General features: G+C 41.5%; 1 protein-coding gene and 1 long non-coding RNA gene across 2 annotated transcripts in view; one reads left to right on the top strand and one right to left on the bottom strand.

Moving 5' to 3' along the window:
* LOC113619054 (uncharacterized) overlaps positions 1-12,360 on the bottom strand; it is a 164,753-nt gene that overhangs the window by 129,650 nt on the left and 22,743 nt on the right. The window contains exons 5-7 of the long non-coding RNA XR_003432261.1: positions 3,853-3,991; positions 849-924; positions 256-297 (exon numbers count right to left, since the gene is read on the bottom strand). This is a non-coding gene — a long non-coding RNA (uncharacterized LOC113619054). The remainder of the gene's footprint in view (positions 1-255; positions 298-848; positions 925-3,852; positions 3,992-12,360) is intronic.
* Positions 1-12,360, top strand: part of SYNPO2 (synaptopodin 2) — a 169,341-nt gene that overhangs the window by 94,203 nt on the left and 62,778 nt on the right. The window lies entirely within an intron of this gene.

The raw sequence follows: 12,360 nt of genomic DNA on the forward strand, positions 1-12,360 counted from the left end.
TGGGGAGTGAATAGCATGTGCAGAGTTTTTTGGAGTGCGATGGGGAATAGCTAAGGCTTTGGCAAGCTTCAGACCGACAGCCAGGGCCTCACACTGTGACTCAAATTGGCCTATTACTCTAAACTGGTTTGTACCATTCATTCTCTCATTGTTTTATGTATGATCATACCTCCCTAGTAAGCCTGAAAGCATCTGAAGACAGAGCGCATGCTATTTTTGGTTTCCCAAAAGAATCTGCCAGAGTCATGGGCTCACCTTATTGACTGACTGACAACCCCTTGGTAGCAGTGACTTCAGCTGCAAATAAAGAAAAATAGGTTATGTTCCAAGTAATAAAGGAGTGTGTCATGTAGTCATGCCTCTGTGGTGTTACACTGATCACTAAGATAGAAATACCCCATGAGGCAGAAGTATGTCAAATACACTCAGTATTCAGGAATCTTGTGGCAGAGACAGAAGAAACAAGTGGTTGGATTAAGGGTCAGAGACTTGGTGGAGGAGGCCCAACTTGTGTTTAGGCAGGGACCTGGGCACAAGCTCTCCAGAGAGTGTGTGGTCAATACAGGCAGTCTCTGAGAGCAAGCCTAGAGGGCTGGAGGCCACAAAGTCCTCTTTCCATCAGTAGACAGACCCACAGTCATTCGTTCATATATTCTTTAATTCTGATCTTAAATATGGTATGGCAGGTGCCATGCTCAATGCTGTGAATATACAGATGTATATGCATGGTCTCTGCTTCCAGTGGTGGGACAAACCTGTAAACAGATAAATTACGATATCAAGCTGAGAACTGTATGGCAGCATGATCTAATGAAAAGGGGTTTTGCAAAAGAGGGAAGCCGACCTACCTTTGGATACAGGCTTTGCCACCTGTTATGGATTGTGTGACTTGGATTTTTTGAGCCTGTTCCTTCATCTGTAAATCTGGAAAACAATACTATCTCCTAGACTTCTTGAAAGAATGAAAGGAGAAGCATATATAATAACAACTGCCACAGTACCTATGATAGACCCTCAGAAAATGTTTGATCCCTTGCTCTGTGATAGTAGAATGTACAATATTGTGGAGGCTTAGAGGCAAGAACCAATAGCTGCCTGAGAAAGGGAGGGGAGACTCTACCTAGGAATTAACGTTCTTCTTGATCTTGAAGAATAAGTAAGTCCCTTGTTCAATCACTTATTTACCACATATTTGCAGAGCATGATTATGTGCCAAGTATGGTGCCAGACACTGGGGGCACAATGAAGAACAAAACAGATGTGATCCTGGACCTCATAGAGTTTATTTGCCAGAGGGAGAGACAGGCCAAAACCAAACAAATGGACACACTAAGTATGAGCAGGGTAGCTGAGATAGGGAATTGTGACTCTCAAATGTATTCAGAGTCTTCTGGCAAGAGCACCAGGCTAACACAGCCTGGGACTCAGCCCGGGCCAGGCTAAGACGTCTTTGCAAATCAGCTACCTTGTGTATAAGCATAAAATTAGGCAGGTAAGATCACTGGTTCCATGGCTTCAAATTCTGTTCCCAAAGCCCAGTTCTGACCTAATTCAGTGACTCCTTTTGGTGTGACCACCTTACTCATTTTTTTTTTTTAATTAAGGAAGGGAACTGCAAGACCTGCTGCTCATCATCTACAGCAGGTGAGTGATGTTCTAGAGAAGTTTTAATCAAAGTTGAGCCTTTTGTCAAAGTTTGGAGATCCTTAAGACTGAAGTGACTGGACTTTGGGAGAGAGAATAAAAAAGAGAAGAGAGAGGAGTGAGAATGAAGAGCGAGAAAGAGACAGATACATGTTGCCACTGAGGCTCCTCAGTCATTGACCTTTGCAGGGAAGTCTGAAGGGTGCTTGGGCAGAGCCAAATGGGAGGCTCCTGTAGCTCTAACATCTGTGCTTGCAGGGAAAGGGGCTGGCAGGATGTCGGTCCTGATATTAGCCAACAACAAAGGATGAGAAGGAGCAAGCCATACAAAGAGTGAAGGGAAGAATATTCTAGGCAGAAATGGCATGTACATTTGTGCTGAAGCAGGGACGAGCTTGGCTGAGCAAGGAAAGAATAGAATAAAAAAAGGAGAAGATAGCATTTAATGAAGTTCAACAAAAAAGAATTCAGGGGAGTTCACTCCAGAGTGGGTAGTGTGTGTGAAGGTGTAGAGTCTCACAAGAGTCTGGTGTGTTCTAAGAATTGGGAGAACTTCAGTGTGACCACACTCTAGACTGGAGGAAGGAGTGGGGTGAGGGAGAAGCATGGCAGGAGATGGTGCCAGGGGATGGGGGTCAGACTGAGGGGGTCTTGCTTGTATGATAAGTGAAGACGTTTAGATTGGACTTGCTATTAGCTCTTAGGTTTGGAACTCCGGCCTGGCTCAGCAGCCCCTGCCCAAACTCCCAAGCCTGTCTCTAAGCCCTCCCACTTACAGTGCTTTCTTAACCGCCCTCCAGTTTTGGATCCTGACTCCTCTGCATGGTTTCAGCTTCTCTTTCTACTCAGATCTGAGGCATCTTCTGTTGTTTTCTAGAGGCTCTACTCTGGCTCTGACCATAGAGAAAGCATCCTCCACTCTGAACCCTGGGCAAGTGGTCAGGCAAAGCTAGGCTTACTTCCTTAAGATAACTACTAAAACCAAGCAGAGTAGATTTGAGAATTAATGGGAAGCCAGCGTTAGTCCTTGAATAGTAAAGCGACATGAGAGAAATATTTATCAATCCATTTGACACTGGTTTGCAGAATTAATTAAAGAAGGAAGAGACTGAAGGCAGGAAGCCAAATGTGTAGTGTGTGGGGATGGGACGGGGTAGGAGTATGGGTGTGGGCGTGTGTGTTCTTTTTAAAAGGAAAAAGTCCTTTACAGGGTAGAAATGAAATAGTAAACACAACAGAGTGTGTAGGGTTGGCCATTGTAGAGAAACATAATTTTAGTGGATGAAATTTATCTGGAAACTTTTTGCTTCACACAGATTTACCTCACTTTATGAGGCCTGTTTGATTTCACTTGGTTTAAAATTCAGAGGAAAAACATAGTCCATTTGATCAGATTGTCAAGTGAAGCTTGTTAACATGTCTGCGTGAATTTCTGACATCTTCGAACAACTCACCACTCAGCTCTTGGATCCATCCACTTGCTGAATACTTGTATGTAAGCCAGCAAGCTCCCTCCCCCCCTCCATTTACTCTTCAAACACAGTTCTCTCAGCAGACACATCTCTTGGCCAACAGACTCCCATGACAAAGGCTTCCTCCTATACCCAAACAGCAGCTTCGTCAGGTGTCTCTAGGTGTCTGTTGAGAACTTATTTAACTGCTTCTAGGGGGTCTTTTCTTCTTCCCTACATTTTTCCTCCATATATATATATATATATATATATATATATATATATATATATATATGGTTTTTGCATTTGAAATATTATTCTGAATTTTCTAAACTGTAAAGGATTCTCAAATGAATGTTCACTTGTATTCGATGGGCTGAAAATCTATTCTATCAGCAAGTTTGATTCCTGGACTATAGTGATGGAGGCATGGAGTGAGTTCATGCTTTACCTAGTCTTACCCAGCAAGTTGGGAGACACATGGTCTAAAGCCTGACTGGCTGATCTCCAGTCCCACGTATTGTCCCTGAGCTAATTAATGTTCCCTTTTATTGCTGTTGAACATTTGGTTCTTCTAGGAGGCCTCTGGGTCAGTCACTGTTACCATATTAGGCAACCTTCTGACAAACTCTTTTATACCTACAAAGAATCTAAGTATGGCCTCCTCAGACCACTGGGCCCTGATGGTGATGTTTGAACTGCTCAGGGGATGAAGCAGATGGCCAAAAATATACCAATTTTAGCAGAAAACACTTACATCAGCGACAGCTGGAGCGCCACGAAATCTATAAACGCACTTGTTACTCATCTGCTGTGCCTGTTGGGCAAGCCAGGTATGTGGCCCACTTGAACATCTTGTAGTGGAGAGGTTTCCTAGTCGGGCCTCTGGACGGAACCTGAGATGAGAAGAATCACATGAGCTCGGCCTTCAGAGCATTAAACTGTGTTATTGGCTTAGCCCTGGTTTGAAAGAGGAGACCCATCACCTAAATGGAATGTAGAGAGTTGAGGGATTGAAGAGTTGAGCCAATCCATGGGATTGGTTGGATCAATATGAGCACTGTTGATTCAAAATGTGAACTGGGGGATCATGAGAGTTGGGTGCTAATTGGCTGCTAAAGTTCTCTTTAAAACTCTTCAAGAGGTTCTGTGACCAGCAGCTCATCAGCTAGAAAAAAAATCAGTGTTTTGTAAGAGGCAAAGCTAATTACAGTGCTAACTAAGAGCACATGACTGTAGGCTTGGCAGGAAATAGCATGTAATTAACATGAATGTGTTAGAAATCTAAAGTTAAAAATGCCAGAGATTATCGAGCAAGATGTCCTTTGTTTATGGTTATGGCTATTTAATTTAGTTAATTTTGTCTTTTGTTTTCTTATCCAAATGCCTGCCCATACAAGAATGAGATTATCTGGATGGGAGATGTGATAAACCTAAACCCTATGATTAAATTGTCTGGGGTTTTAACCAAACAACCATAGATCCCTATATGCTAAATAATTTATATTGATTATTTTTATCACTAACTAATAAAAGTGCACACAAACAAAGGTGTTCTCATGATGTATTCAGTCTGTTCTTCTAGGTTTCTTGAGGGTTAAGAGCAAGATTTTTACTTCCAATGCAATTCTTCATAGGATCTAATTGCCATGAACACTCAGCAGTGCTGTCTCATGATGTAAATGCCCATGATTGTCTTAGCTTATTGTTGCAGGATGATCCCAGCCTTTAGCTCTCATCTGTGCAGTTCTTTAAATACATGTCTTTGTAATGAATCAAAGTCATTTTTTTTTTTTTCAACAGACAGAACTCACACCAGATCCCATGTTAGGTATCTGAAGGGAAATGTATATCCCAACTTGGAGCTCTACATTAAGCTCCAAGCCCAATGTATGTAATAATAAGAGCAGCTACTATTTACTATTTGTTGTATACCTATTGCTGTGATGAACATTTTATATATATTATGTCAGTAATTCCTCTCAGCATGGGATACGCATATCATTCCCATTTTACAGATGAGAAAACCAATGATTAATACACTTGCTCAAAGTCACACAATTAGTGAAGGAGGAGTTATTTGGATGAAGACTTGTCTGATTCCATAGGCCCTGCTTTGAGAGTGGCTGTGCAATGTGTTATTGTAACCTTTGCCCCTGAAGCCACACTGCCTGGGTTTAAATCTTTGCTCGTCACTTGATATCTGATAACAATGAGGCCTGGGCCAAGTGACTCTCTGTACCCCAGTTTTCTCATTTGGGGGACAGTGGTAGTACCCATCTTGTAGCACTGTTCTGAAGATTAAATGTGTGTTTTTTTTTTAATTTATTTTTGGCTGTGTTGGGTCTTCATTGCTGTGTGTGGGATTTCTCTAGTTTGTTGCGTAGGGAGGGGGATACTCTTTGTTGCAATGCACAGGCTTCTCATTGTGGTGGCTTCTGTTGTTGCGGAGCATGGGCTCTAGGCACACAGCCTTCAGTAGTTGTGACGCACGGGCTTAGTTGCTCCACGGCATGTGGGATCTTCCCGGCCAGGGCTCAAACCTGTGTCCCCTGCACTGGCAGGCGGATTCTTAACCACTGTGCCACCAGGGAAGTCCCTAAATGTGTTTGTGTACAAAAAGCTCTTAGAAGAGTGTTTAAAACATAGAAGCATTATATAGTGTAGTCTGTAGGCATTATTATACCCACTAGGCACAATGTCCTGCACACACCTCAGATTCATAAGTCCCAAACAAATTCATCATCTTATTTTCCCTAACTTGCTTCCTTGACTTGGCTAATGGCATTGTCATCCAGCAAGATTTTCCAAACTAGAAAACTTTATATTCAACTAGTGTTTCATTGTTGACATAAATCAGTCCCTAATTTCTGTCAAACTCATCTTATAAGTATATTATAAATGTATCCTGTCCTTCCTGTCACTGCCTCATCATGTATTGTCTGAACCTGTGCTGTCCAATATGGTAGCCAATAGCCACGTGTGGTTATTGAACACTTGAATTGTGGCTAGTTTGAACTGAGATGCACTATAAATATAAAATACACACCAGAGTGCAAAGACTTAGGATGAAAAGAGGATGTGAACTATATCATTAATAATTTTTTATATTGATTACATGTTGAAAGGATATTTTATATATATTGGAATAAATATATATTAAAATTTATTTCACTGTTTCTTTTTAACATGGGCACTAGAAAATTTAAAGTTACACATGTGGTCTACATTTGTGTTTCATATTATATTTCTATTGGCCAGCACTGGTCTGGACTTTTCCGAATGCCTTCTTACTTTATCTATCCATTATCTATCTATCTATCTATCTGTCTACCTACCTACCTATTATTAAAAGGCAATCTGAGGCATATTGAAAATTTTAAGAGCTTGTTTGAGCATTTGTAGATTCCAGTTGGGCACTGCCAAACCAGAAGTGGTTAGAGGCACTCTCTCCAGCAGGAGCCAGGGGAAAGACAAATAGAGAAGGTGCATAAGCAAAGTAAGGTAATTATTGATTGGCTGTAACTTAAAGCCTAACTGGCTATTTGTGACTGCTTGTCCTTAGCATTTTGATTTTGTAGCCTTGAGGCTTAGGTTTTTGGTTTGCTTAGGTTGGTAACCATGGCATTAGGGCCACCTCAGTCTAATGGCCTCCTTGTTTAATTAATTTAACACTATCTATCTATTCCTCTATTTATCCATCTAATCTTGTTATTTTCTGTCTTACCTCTCTTTTTTCCCTTGTCCACGTGGGTACAAAAGACATATTTTTAAACACAAATCTGATCCAGTCTTTTTTGTAATAAAAAGCCTTTGCTAGCTTCTGTCATCTGCAATGGAAAGTCCATACTCCATCTGGGGAATACATGAACATTTCATCCTCTCTCTGCCTATCTAGCCTTAGATCTCGGATCTCGAGTGACTCACTCCCTTGCACTTCACACTTTTACAGTACTGAGCTGTGTTCTGATTCTCAAGTCATTTCACACTTTTTTTGCCTTTGCATATGTTTTCCCCTTTGTTTTGAATACTTTTTCCCTTTCTGATCTTTTGGGTGAAATTTTGTTTATTTTCCACAATCCAATTCGGACATCGCCTCCTCTAGGGAGGCTTCCCAGCATCGTTCATCTCTTCCTCTTTTGTAATACTTCAGTTCCTTATACACACTTTCATTATTACTTTGCCACATGTATAACTTGTTTTTCTGTCTGTTACCCCTACTCATGAGTATATAGAGGACATGACTGTATCTTATTCATTTCTATACTGATACTAAAAAACAGCAATTGAATAAACAAAACAAAACAATACCTGCCTTCAAGGAGATACACTCTCTTACAGTAAAGTAAATATTATACCAGGCATAAGATATGCCCTAAGAGAGAGGGATCAAAGTCTATCAGTGGGTCAGAGAAGATATCAATGAACTCTAACTGAAATTTGAAAGAAGATATAATGAGGTAGGGAAGGTTTGACTGACAGACTGACAAAAGGTCTACGGAAGGTGGTCTGATCTTTGTAAATCTCACATAGTCCAGGGCCTGACCCTCAATTATCCAAAATCTAAAACAGTCTTGTCATTGTTCAAGCAGTAACCCAGTCTGGGGATACTGATTCATGCTCTTAAACACCAAGAAGACGGATGGTAAGCTAGAATTCTGATTTCTTCCTTTAGAAAGAGGTAAAAACACATTGACAAGGAGCCTGAATACTTGCATCTTCTGTTTAGTGCTGTATCTTCCCTTAAAAACCACAATATTGGGCTTCCCTGGTGGCGCAGTGGTTGAGAGTCTGCCTGCTGATGCAGGGGACACGGGTTTGTGCCCCAGTCCGGGAAGATCCCACATGCCGCGGAGCGGCTGGGCCCGTGAGCCATGGCCGCTGAGCCTGCACGTCCGGAGCCTGTGCTCCGCAACGGGAGAGGCCACAACAGTGTGAGGCCCGCGTACCGCAAAAACAAACAAACAAACAAACAAAACATTTATTTCAAGCTGGCTTTGTGTGTGGAATCAGAACAAAGAGTTTGAGTTGAAAGATGCAACTGTGGGTGCCTGCTGCACTCACCTCCACAACTGCATGCACCTGGTATTGTGCAGCTCAAGCCCTTCATCTGGATACCTTCTCCTCTGGGCAGTACTTCGTTGGGCACCATTTGCCTCCTACCCTTGTCTAATTTCTATTTCTGAACAGCCCATTCAGAAAGATACGCTCTTTCTTTCCATATGCTTATTCCTTCCATTAGGCTGCTCTGGTCTGTTTTCAGTCCATTTATCTAAAGTAACTTTGAAAATTCCTATGCTCATCTGTTGCTGATGATCTTAGAGTTCTCTCTCAGAGGCAGCCCCCTTTCCCTTATTCCCAGGATCTTAGATGTCCCAGATTCCTGCCACTATGCATTTCGCTTTGGGGGAGGAGGGAAAGAATTTAGGCAGAAGAGGAAAGCTTCCTGGAAGAGATAGTATTAGGATTGTGAGAGAGGGTGGGGTGGGGTGGAGGTGTTGGCATGAAGCTATAAAAGCACACGATTCTGCTTATTAGATTTTGGAGTCATCTAGGATTTGGTCAACTGCCCATGCTTGCTAAACACATTTTTCAGAAAGTATATATCAGCTAATTGGGGGAAATTACAAGGCCCTGAACTTGGCCTTAAATATATATAGGGTTTTTTTTGTTTTTTGTGTTTTTTTTGCGGTACGCGGGCCTCTCACTGCTGTGGCCTCTTCCGTTGCGGAGCACAGGCTCCGGACACGCAGGCCCAGCGACCATGGCTCACGGACCCAGCCGCTCCGCGGCATGTGGGATCTTCCCGGACCGGGGCATGAACCCGCATCCCCTGCATCGGCAGGCAGACTCTCAACCACTGCGCCACCAGGGAAGCCCATATATAGATTTTTTTTTTTCCATATATAGATTTTTAATACCCACACCTCACTAGCTTGGTCATATTCTAAACTTTGCTGCCTTTGTGCTGTTCAAAAGTATGCATTTAGCAGGGTGCTCACAGATGAAGCATTCACTATTTGTATTGTTAGGACTGCTAAGTAGTGAAGGGCGTTTTAAAGGCATAACATGCCTTTTTGGTGATCCGACAAAAGAAAATTATGTTATCTTGTATATTTTATATATTATCCTATCTGTTTGGAGATGAGAAAATTATTCAAGGAAACACAGAAATTCAAATCCTTGCTTCTTAGTAGCCAGAGGACTTTAGTAAACAAAAGTTTAAGCAAACGATCAAGCTTATATGTCTATGAACTGCTATCCTGTTTTAAATATCTTAATGTTTTAGTGCCTGCTTCAAAATTTACATCTTACAGAGAAAGCAACTTGGGAATTGCAGTCAGGATCCTTAAGGTCTGCATTAGTCCCAGCTGTGTCACTGGCTGTGTAACCTTGACCAGCGATCTTAACCACTTTTGTCTCAATTATTCTCTGTGTAAAAAGCAGAGGATAGGCTGTGTTAAATTTCTTCAATCTCTCACTACTCTGGGAGTCTGTGAAGTATTATTCCAATAAATGGGTAAAATCCTGAGATTTTAACTTTTTGTTTCCTCCCTTCCTCCCTCTCTCCTTCCTTCATTTCTTTCCTTCTAACTTGTAGCAGAGTGTGAGGAAGACAGATTCTGGCTGAATGATAAGTTCAGTGAGATGCTGGCCACTTCCTGACAATGTGATCCTGGGCAAGCCACTTACTCTCTCAGAGACTTAGTTTCTTCTACAAAATAGACTTAATAGTCCTTGCCTCTCAGGGTTGTTGTGAGGGTTAGAAATAGTGTATGTATGGCAAATGGTTTAGCTGTGGTTATTGTTCTTACTAATTTACATGTCCGGATAGTAAGGAGATTAAACAAGTTTCCTGTTTGGGGGAAGACACAATTTAGAAGTGGAGATAATGTGTTTTCTAATAATTAAAATAAAAGTTAAATAGTGCCAGAAGATAAATTCAAAGTCTTTTTTTTTTGGCGGTACGCTGGCCTCTCACTGTTGTGGCCTCTCCTGTTGCGGAGCACAGGCTCCGGACGCGCAGGCTCAGCGGCCATGGCTCACGGGCCCAGCTGCTCCGCGGCATGTGGGATCTTCCCGGACGGGGGCACGAACCCGTGTCCCCTGCATTGGCAGGCGGACTCTCAACCACTGCGCCACCAGGGAAGCCCCCAAAGTCATTTTTACTGAGTTCATAGACTGCAGATACTCCTGCCTGGAAGGTAAAGTGGGGTGATCAGGGGGAGGGCTCCATGAAGGAAGAGCAGCCATTTGGTCTGGGTTCTGAAGGAAAAATCAGATTTGAAAACAAGATGGACATTCTGGGAAACACAAGGTAGATTCTAAACACAGAGAAGAATTTCCTTCTAATCTACTACTATCTTCAAGCTTTTGCACTGTTGCCTGGTATTTTTAAAAGGTTTTGAAGTAGAGATATTAAATTCCACCATGTTCTGGCCTAAGAAGTTATTTTTCCTTCGAAGGATCTGGCAAGGGAAAAGTTAAAGAGCTTCGGAGAATGGCCTATTAACAGAAAGGAGCTCCAGAATCTGGGTCCACCTGGAGGAAAAGCCAGTCTCCTTTAATAAGCAAATGGGAGAGCACAGCCACAATGTGACGAGAGCCATCCATTATCACTCCATCAATCTTTCCTTCCAGGTAGCAAGGTTTAGTGACTTAATGAAGTGATAAGGAGCAAGAAACTGATACATACAGAGGCTAAGTCTAGAAGTAGGGGATGTCAGAGGTCATTCTCATTTTAATCTTTCTTTGCTTTTAATGTCAAAGACCTTGCTCAAAGGTGAGAACCCCAGAGTTAGGATTAACACTGAGTTATCTCCACTCTCCTTTTGGCATGTCTGAGAAAAGGAAGACTTCTTGATGACTGTCATATAAAATAGGAGACTGCAGAAGACACACACACACACACACACACACACACACACACGTAATGAAACCCCCAGGGATGGCCAACCTTAATAAAATAGCACGAGCTCATAGCTGCTCACATTACACAAGGTTCCCTTCTCGGCCCTGCAGTGTGGTGCTGAAATGCTGTTTAAAACTTTTTGCTGCTGTCTTCATACCATGGCCATATTTTGAAGCCTATGACTTCATCACTGTCTGAGTTGCCAGGGCTAGATGCCAGGAGAAAGGGGAAGGGAGGAGGAAAGGAGGGAGAGGAAGCAAAAGTTCAGCAAGTTGAACTTATTAAAACATTTAATTCCGCCTTTAGAATTCAATTATATCATTTGCACAGAGGGTCTGTGTCTTGTTCTTTTTCCCTTCTCCCCTCCCTCCCTCCCTTCCTTCTCTCTCAATGCTGCTGAGACATAAATCTAGAAAATCTCTAAGCACCAAAACTCTGAAGTCATTCACTGGGGCACAAGTCTCTTAGGTCTAAGGTTTGAAATGAGTGGAATGAAGTGGAATTTTCTTGAGCTCTCCATTGTAGAATATTTTTCCACACTGGTTTTCTTTCTACCCTCACACTTTCCTCTCAAGAGGTCAAAGGTCACTCCCATTTCATAACCACCATTTTTTCTCCTTGACTTTGTGCCCTATAGGGGGTGTCATTAATGTGTATCTAATGTGATGCATGTCCCTTGAAATTGTGCACCATCCTGCCCCTTCCATGTACAGCTAAAGGAAGAATGGATCAATTGACACGAAAAAAAAAAGAAAAAGAAAATCCACTTCACCTCAAAATCTTAGAACACAGTCTTTTATAGATAAAACACAAGCACATTTATATATACTCATGTTTTGATACTGGTTGGTAGATTAAGGACAGATACCGAAATAAAAACAGCTCTTTAGTATTTTCCTTAGCTAGATACTCATTTTTCACTGAAGAATTAGGCAAGTGGCTAATCTTTCATGTCCATAAATCCCACGGATTATTTAATATTCTACAGTGGAATTTTGAGTAAATCAAGACAACTTTTATTTACACAAAGTTTAGATTCACAGGTTACTTGAATCCAGTATACCTTAGAACCAGAATATTAAAAATACAAAAATTTGGAAAAAAGCCATGATGCCTTTTTAAATTTAGTTTTTAATCTTTATCAAAGTTACATGCACCTAGTTTAAAGAGTCAAATATCTCTAAAGGATGTGATGAAAAACCATCAAGTCTAGATTTCCCAAAGGCAACATTTTTACCTTTGGTTGTTTTCCTTCTTATTTATAAAATACACACTTATTGTGCTGTTTCTTTATTTTTTTAGTTGTAAACATTATCCTTTTGCTCACCACTATAGAAAATGAAGATCATAGCT

This window comes from Aethalodelphis obliquidens, unplaced genomic scaffold, assembly GCF_003676395.1.
Source record: "Aethalodelphis obliquidens isolate GAN/ISIS:26980383/991018 unplaced genomic scaffold, ASM367639v1 scaffold6, whole genome shotgun sequence".
In the NCBI taxonomy this organism is placed as follows: domain Eukaryota; kingdom Metazoa; phylum Chordata; class Mammalia; order Artiodactyla; family Delphinidae; genus Aethalodelphis; species Aethalodelphis obliquidens.